The following is a 9,057-nucleotide window of genomic DNA, read 5'->3' as shown; positions in this document are numbered from 1 at the left end:
GATGCAGCGGAGGGAGGGGGCTGGGCGGGGGGCTCCGGAGTCCGGTCCCTGCAGGGACCTGCTCCGCCTCACCCTGCCCCTCAGAGCCCCTTGAGAATAGCCAGCCCGGCCCAAGCCCTCAGGCCGGGTCTAGGCCAAATCTGAAATCTGAGCCAGTCGGCGCCACCTCTGGCCACGGCAGCCAGGCCTGGTGCCCCCCCACCACCCTCCTCCCCGGCCCAGGCTGGGAGGTGGAGAGGGGTCCTAGGATGGGAGGTGGAGAGGGGTCCCGCAGCACCCAGGCCTGGGGGCGCCGGGCTGGGGACGCCGGGCTGGGCACCAGAACCTCTGTCCTCCTGGGGCTGTGGGTAGGGTCTGGTGCCACTGGCTTGGAAGGGACTGGGCCAGACTGTGCTCGGGCCCTCCCGTGCCCAGCCCCCAGGCTCACCCCTGATGGGGCCCAGAGGCCTACCTGCTCAGAAGTTGACAAAAGTTTTGGATTTTCACCACCAGGCTGGGTCCACCTGCCTGCCTGGGCTGGGGTGGGCCTGGGTGTCCCTGCTGGGTCTCCTCAGACAACTAACTGCCTTCCCTCTCTGAGCTGGAGGGTCTTCATCAGGGGCCAGTGGGCCTGGCTGGGATTACTGGGCTGGTGGAAGGACGGGGGTGAACATAGTATCTCACCTGTGGGCTCTCAGTTCAGACTTGGGGGCTTTCAGGCCAGCTTGAGCGTGGACAGAGCATGTGGGGCCCTGGGTGAGGCTTTCTGAACCTCAGGGATTCTGTACAATTGGAGCAGTGGTCCCTGGGTGAACTGGGGTGAGTCCAGGCCCAGCTACAGTGAGTGGAGATCAGACTGTTTCCAAGAATGGGCTGGGCTGGTCCTACTGCCAACCCTCTTCTCAGCCTCCTGGCCGGGGAGACCAGACACCTAGGCTCTCATCTCACTGGGTGACCTGGGCCAAGGGACGGCCCTCTGAATTCCCATATGTGGAATGGGAATCCTTAGGGCAAGAACCTATGTGTTTCTGCATGTAGGGGCTTGACATGTAGTAGGTGCTTAATAAATGAGCACTTCACTGGATGAATTTCCTAAACTGGGTGGGAGGTGAGGTCATAGGCCCTGGTGGGACTCGTCTCCAGAGAGGAAAAGCCACCCCAGAACCCCCTGAGAAAGAAACAGCCCCAGCACAGCCCTGCCACCCAGCCGCTGTGTGACCGTAGGCAACTCACTGCTCCCTCTGGCCTCCGTTTTGAAATGGGCCAATGAGAATGATAGCTGCTAACATCTACTGAGCACCTCCTGCGAGGTAGGGACTCTTGTTTATCCTCATTTTGCTGATGGAAAAACTGAGGTGTAGAGAGGGGAAGTGACTTGACCAGGGCCACACAGTTTGACACGGAATTAGAACCTAGACCTCAGGGACCCCAGTCCGGCTGCCCTCACACCCATCCAGTGTTGGGGGGGCAGGAGTTGCCCGGTGTGCGACCAGGCACATGGCTTTGTCGGAAAAGACTATACCGTTGGGTGATCGCATGGAAGACACGAGCCGTTGGGTGATGTGGTGTGTCTTGGTGATGTGGTCTTTCCACCCAGGGAAATGATTTATGGTGTGTCACCTCTGTCAGCTGACTGCCTGGCCACGTCCTCCTGTGTGGCCCCTGGGCCTTTGCTCCTGATGTTGTCCCCGCCAGGGCTGCCCTCTCCTCTGAGCTGCTTATCTGCTCTTGCTCTTTGAGGCTTAGCTTAAGGCCCACCTCTCCCAGGAAGGCCCTCCTCTGCCACCTCTCCCCCCAGCTTTCTCCTCCTCTCCCTTGGCCTCTTCCTGGAGCTTGAATTATCCCTAGCTCACAGCCAGTTCCTGCTTTTGCTTCTTCCCTGATTGTGCCCTGGGAACTAGGCAGGAGATGGCTCAGTGACCTGTTGACAGACACCCTCTCACCGCCCTGGCCCTCAGTGGACCCCGTTTTTCCCAAACCCACCTTGATACAAGCACCCATGACCATTGAGCACCGACTGTGTACTAGGAGCTCTGAACTCAGGCTGAGCAGTGTGGTGGAGAGGGGGTTAGCAGTGGGAGCTGTAGGGAGGCATTGGGAGGCTTCCAGGAGGTGGTGCTGAGAGGAGCAGCAGTTCACTTAACAAGGGGACAGGGTTTTCTTTCTTTGCTTCTGATACTTCCCAGGGCCCCTGGGGTGGTGGGGAGGAGTTGGCCTGGGTGGGTTCTTGCTGGGGAATTGTGAAGAGATCCCTGGCCTCCCAGAAATTTGGGTCTGGAGGGTGAGCCAAATAGCAAACAAGTTGCCAAATGAATTACTATATAATCACAGATGTGATAAGGGCTCAGAGAAAGAGGTGTGGGATACAGAGGAATCTTGAAGGGAGCGCGGAGGAGTTGGTCAGGCATGGAGCTAGGGGAAGGGCTTGTCAGAGGAAACGACATGTGCAAAGGCCCTGTGGTGGAGGAGTAGGTGCTGTTGTGGAGAAACAGTGGGAAAGCCTGTGAGTCTGGAGCACAGAGAATTAAGAGGATTGGGTGAGAGGTGAAACGAGGGGTGTTACAGCAGGGCTGGGCCATTGGGCCTTGAGGAGTAGTTTGGCCTTCATTTCACACAGAGAGCTGATTGGTGTCCCCTGTGTGAACAGCTCTGTGCTGAAGGCCAGGGGTACAGAGCTGGCCAAGGCCTCTGGTAGAACTAGATCTGTGGGATGGAGTATTCTGTGGAGGCTTAGATCAGGTCAAGAGGAGGAGGCATTTGAGGCTGGGCTTTGGAAGTCGAGTAGGAGTTCACTAGCAGGAAGGCAGGAGAGAGTGAGAGCGATGGGCTGGGGAAGTGCAGTGCAGGGTAGCTGGAGGCTGGGAGTGAGGTGGGGAGGAGCGAGGGGTCAGTTGGAGACCAAAGGTATGGCAAAGGCTCAGGAGTCAGACAGATCTGACCGTCTTCACTTGTTGGGTGTCTTTGGGTCATTCATTGTATCTGAGACTTAGTTTCCTTGTCTTGAAAATGAGGACAATAACTATCTCCCCATCAGGCAAGGGTTAAAGGAGGGCTGTATGCCCAGTGCCTGGCACCGGTAGGCACTTGTTTGGCATTACATGGGGCAGGTCGGTTGGCCCAGTGGGTCTCGCCTCGCCAGCTGTGTGGTGAAGGCTTTGAGTGGATGATCTCACTGAGTCTGAAGGTGCTGGTCTGGGCAGGACTGTCCCAGGAAGGGATGTTGGCAGCCAGGGCCACCAAGTTCTGGGTGACTCTAGTTCTGCCCTGCCTTCTCTGTGTGAGGAGGCTGACCTGGGGAGGAGGGTCCAGCTCACCTCAGCTTCTTGAAAGCCTGCCTTAGGCGAGGCTGGTTCATTTCCCTGATGAACATTCTAAGAGCCAGAGAGGAGAAGCCTCTTGACTAGAGCGTGACTAGGGTCTCCCAGTTGACAAGTGACAGGGCTGAGCCAAGGCTGTAGGGCTCTGGGCTCTTAGTCCAGTGCTGGGAGCTGCGGGAGCCTCCCATGTCATTGTAGGCTTTAGAGCCACTTCAAAGGACCTCTGTCCCCTGTTTTGGGCCTTTCGACTAGAGCCTCGTTTCCTGCCTCTGTCACGTGATCCCCCACACCTCTATCTCCCTTTGGGTTCCCATAGCCCTTTACTTCCCTTCCACGGTCCCCACCCCCTTATCTCCCTGGTAAACTGTCTGGTTTCCATTTGAACCCCTGGGGGAGGCACTTCCTTTGGGGCACCTCAGTTTCCTCATCTCTGAAGTGGGATAATATGAGTCATGGCTCCCACGATGTCCTGAGAGGACCGACACAATGCATTCAATGCATTAACTTGATAAATAGGGGTGGGGAAGAACCAGACGCGGGCTCCAGTCCTTCTTCCTCTGGCAGCTGACACCCCTTCCTGTGACTCAGTTTCTGAACCTGTAGAATGGGCATGAGGCTTGCACTTAGTAGGGCCCAGGGGAGAATGGAGTGAGGCTGTACCTTAGGGGCTTCCTTGGTGGCTGATGGCTGGCTCTGCATCACTGTTCTGGGGGAGGATGGTCCAGTAGATACCTCCCCTGTGTCCAAAGGCAAGTCATGTAGCCTTGCTGAGCCTCAGCCTCGGCACCTCTCCCTTGTGAAGATTAAATCAGCTCCCGTCTCCCGTGGCTCCACTCTGTTGGATATCAGGAAATGCTAAGTCTCCCTTCACTCCCCTCAGCGGGGGCTCAGATATTATCCAGTCTTGGGATGGCCTGGGGCTCAAATTCTCCAGACCTGGACTGCTATGTGGAGAAGCATGCTGAGGCTCAGTCTTGGCTTCATGGGAAAGAGTGCTGTGATAGACTTGTAATGTCTGCCATGGGCAGAGGATTAAAGAACATCCTATGTGTGCCATGAGTTTGTTATTCCTGATTTATTCTGACCTTCTCTTCACAGATGGGGGAAATGAGGCCAGAAAGACCCAGGACATATTATCCAAGCTGGGAGGAAAATGCACATCTTTTGTCTTTTGATCCAGGGCTCTCCCTACCCAGCCAGCCTGCCCCTTCCCACAGGACAACCTGGGTGGGGCTGAGTCAAGGGGTCAGTGATTGGAGAGGATCTTAGAGCTGGAAGCCAACACCGCCATTTCCCTCCTCCTTGCTGTGGGGAGTGAGGGACTTCCCTCCAACCTGGGCCCCAACCCCTCCCCCTGAAACTACCCAGAGGAATTCTAGAATGAAATGAGAAGCCAGAGGGAAGGAGAACTGGATGATCTTGGCCAACTCTCTCCCTGCTCTGGTCCTCAGTTTCCTCATCTGTGCGGTGAGGGCTCTTCCCTCACTGGTGGGGATCCTAGCCCCCCACGGGGTGGGCCAGGCAGAGTCCTCTTCTTTGATGCCCACTGCGGGGCTGTTACGACACTCTGGGAATGGGCCCTTTGAACCCTCAAGCTTCCAGTGCTGGGGGATGGACGGTGGGGTTGGTTGGTGTTGGGAAGTTCAGCTTCCCCGTTAAGGGTTGATTATCTTCTCCTGGGCTGCTTTGTCCAGGTTTGTGGCCTTGACCTTTACTCCGTTCGATGTCAATGTCTTTGCATTGTGCTCTTCCCACCCAGGTCATAGCAGGTGACCCATTCCATCCCTTGCCCCATCATGGGGTGGGTAGAACTTTTGTTCCTACTACGTCGAAGAGGAGACTGAGGCTCAGAAAGGCAAGGGCTGGGGCCATGGTCCCCCCAGCACAGTGAACGTTAAGGGTTGATTATCTTCTCCTGGGCTGCTTTGTCCAGGTTTGTGGCCTTGACCTTTACTCCGTTCGATGTCAATGTCTTTGCATTGTGCTCTTCCCACCCAGGTCATAGCAGGTGACCCATTCCATCCCTTGCCCCATCATGGGGTGGGTAGAACTTTTGTTCCTACTACGTCGAAGAGGAGACTGAGGCTCAGAAAGGCAAGGGCTGGGGCCATGGTCCCCCAGCACAGTGAAGTGTGAGCCCCGACTTCTGGCTTCTGGGTGGTATTTGGCACCTGAGTCCCCCTGAGTGTGCACCAGCTTGGCTGAAATCTTTCCCTAGGCAAGGGTGCAGGGTGCGTGTGTTGCTGGAAGCAGGTATCGTGACTCTCTGGACTTCCAGCTCTGACGGATGGATCTCCACTTGGGTCTGGAGGACTCTGATCTTGCAGGGAACCCTCAGGTCTCAGGATTGGCATATCAGGGTGCTCAGTGGATGTTAGCAAGGCCTGTGGAGCTGGTTGGATCTGGGTTCGAATCCTGGCCCTGCCACTTGTTCTCTGTGTATGATTGTGGGAACATGATTGCTCTGAGCCTTAGTTTCCCCGTCTGTGAAGTGGGGATGACAGTACCAGTACCAGCTTTGACAAGGTGATGTGAGGATCAGGTGAGCTAGTGCGTGCCTGCTCTGTTGCGGGGCCTGTACACAGTACATGCTTCATATTTCTGAGTGCCTGTGATTAGGAAGGTAGTTCCCTGGCAAGGTGAGATTGCTGGGCCTCTGCAGGCCAGTTGATTCCAAGGAGTGAGCCTGGACACACCTCTGTCCATGATGGCCTTGACCTGTGGGGTGGGGCTGAGGAAAGGTTAACTAGAAACAGACAAGTTTGGTGGCTGGATAGATTGGAAGTCACCCGCTCTAACCAGCCTGTCTGAGCCCAGCTCCCGCCTCAACCCTGGCCCACCTATAACTTGTCAAGGCCTCCCGTGCCCTCATCCCTGGCACCCCCCCCCCCCCCCCCCCCCCCCCCCACGCGTCCATCTCTCCAAAGGTGGCCGCTGACTAAGCATTGGGTACTTTGTGTCTTTGCCCACTTGGCCTGGGAGGCAGCTGAGGCACAGAGAGAGGCCAGGATGGGCCCAGGCTCCATAGCAAGGGCTCCTGTAGGCACTGTTGGTCTGGGCCAGAGCTCTGCCCTCTGCCTTATCCCCCCATCATCTCCCACATTTCCCTTTCACTCAGGTGACCCTTTAGCCTTTCTGATCCACTGGCTGTCTTCCTGCTTGCCCTGGGATGTCTAGCTCCCACGCCTTTGCCTCTGGGGGTCCCACAGCTTCTGTGCCCTTCCTCTCAATACCCTTCTAGTGGCTAAGCGGCCTCTGTCTCCCGAAAGCTTTTACTGACTATCCTCTCTGCCCCAACCGGAGCCCATACTTCCCTCCTCTGCCCTCCCTCATGGCTCTGACATGTTCTGCCTTAGATGGCAAGCCATGGGATTTTTTTTTTATTGTTTAATCCTCACCCGAGGGCAAGCTTAGAGAGAGAAAGGGGGCGGGGAGAGAAAGAGAGAGAGAAGCAATAATGTGAAAAACGTCAGTTGGTTGCCTTCCATATGTGCCCTGACAGGGAATCGAACCAGCAACCTTTCAGTGCACAGGACAACGCCTGACCAACTGAGCCACTCTGGCTGGGCAAGCCATAGAATTCTTTTTTTTTTTTTAATATATATTTTTATTGATTTCAGAGAGGAAGGGAGAGAGAGAGGGAGAGAGAGAGAAACATCAATGATGAGAGAGAATCATTGATCAGCTGCCTCCCCACACTTGGGATCGAGCCTGCAACCAGGGCATGTGCCCTGACCCAGAATTGAACCGTGACCGTCTGGTTCATAGATCTTTGCTCAACCACTGAACCACGCCGGCTGGGCAGCCATAGAATTCTTTCTGCTGCTATGAGAGAGTGGCGATAATCATCATGTTGAAGGGTGCTGCACTTTATAGTTTACAAAGCACTTTCCACAGTCACCTCTGAGTATCCCCAAGCAGGGCTGGGAGGGAAGCAGATCATCATAATAACCTTCATTTGGCAGATGGGGAAACTGAGGCCCCAATTCTGGGTCATGCCAGGTGTTCTTTGTGCTTGGACAGATGGAACGGAACCTCCCCCCATCCCCCTGAGCCCCCTCTCTCATAGGCCCTTAAAGCCTCAACTTATTGTCAAAAGGAGCATCTGGAGGTTCAGAGAGGTGAACTGACTTGCCTGAAGTCACACAGCCTGGGAGGCTGGCAGAGCTGGGAGGGTTCCTCTTAGGAATTAAAGAGGCCGGCCGTGTCCACATTCCCACCGCTTCCGAGTGCAGAATCAGATACAACCAGGATCCTGAGGGAACAGTGAGCGCATGGACCAGCCCTGGATTGCTTTAATAGTCATTCATCCCTTCAGCACTGGTTGAACTCTTGCTCAGGGTCCCGTGAACGCTTGGGTCTGATCCTCACAGCATCCCTGAGAGGCAGAACTTCTGGCTCCATTTCACCGAAGAGGAAACAGCTCAGAGAAGCAAAGGGACTTGCCCAAGGTCACCCAGTGCCCGGATTTGGACCCAGGGCCTTCTGAGCACCGCAGGCCTGCCCCGTCCTCCAGGCTGAGTCCTCTGTACCCCCTGCCTGACCCCTGACCCTTCCCCAGCCCCTCCCGTGTTTCTCTCAGGGCAGGGCGAAGGCCAGGAGCCTCTTCTGTAAGCACTCCAGCTCCCAGCCCAGGGTCTTCTCCTTTACTTTAAACTGCTGTCACCCACTAGCTGTGTGGCTCAGTGAATCAGTTCACCTTTCTGTGCCTCAGTTTTCCCACCTGAAAAACGGGTCAAATGGCAGTCTCCACATCCTGGGCTTGTTCTAAGAATCAAGTGAGTTCTTGTGCAAGACCTGCTCAGCAATACCAGCACATAGTCAGCTCTCAGTAAATGTTAGTTGTTATTTTATTATAATTTGTATGAACCTGAAGAGGAACGGAATGACAGCCCTATTCTCTAGGTAGAAAAACTGAAACTCAGAGAAAGGAAATAGGGTCCACAGGCCACAGTAGGGTGTCACAGCCAGAGGTTCCTGGGGCACATCCCGCTTTCCAGATGGGGAAACTGTCCCCTTCCAGGACTCAGTTTTCTTATCTGTGCAATGGGTCTGTGCATATTGTGAAGGAGACAGTCCCATCACATTGTACCAATGTGGCTCCTCACTCAGCAGCCAGCCAACTAGGGGGGAGTTAATTCTGCCTAGGCAGGTGGGATTGTGCCCTGTGTACTTTGCCCCTGAATTATGCCAAGTCCCCAAGGCTGGGCCTGGGTAGGAGGCTGATCCAGGCCCCACCAGGCCTTCTGGGTGCCCTGTGACTGCTGGCACCTAGGACCCACCATATCACCTGGCCCACCTGCCTCCTCGCTGTGTGCTTTGGGCAAATGGCTTCTCGTTTTGAGCCTCAGTTTACTCATCTATGAGATGGGTGCAGGAGTCTTTTTCTCATAGGGATGTTGAGGAGACTTGATAATCTCATTCTGCTCACATGCCTGCCCATGCCAGGCTTACAGAAAGTGCCCAGTCAGTGGTTGGGGGCATAGAGATGGCAGGATTCTGACTGGCAGGAGGGGAACAGCATTCCAGGCAAAGGATCCATGCAGGCGAAGGCTGAGGGGGACAGTTTAGGGAGCACCCGGTAGCTAGGTGGGGTAAGTGGGAGAGGACCCTCCCTTCCAGGATTTGGACTGGCCCTGTGGGAAGTGGTTGGGGTATCAGTGCCGATGGTGATGAGGTTGACTTCTCTGCTTTTCAATCTTTAGATTTCCTTTGGATCCTTGGGAGCGGCCACCTGCCCTTCCCCCGACCCCCCACCCCT

Source organism: Myotis brandtii, unplaced genomic scaffold (assembly GCF_000412655.1).
Source record: "Myotis brandtii unplaced genomic scaffold, ASM41265v1 scaffold27, whole genome shotgun sequence".
Taxonomy (NCBI): Eukaryota; Metazoa; Chordata; class Mammalia; order Chiroptera; family Vespertilionidae; genus Myotis; species Myotis brandtii.
The sequence above is the reverse complement of the archived record's forward strand: the minus strand, read 5'-3'. Positions refer to the sequence as shown.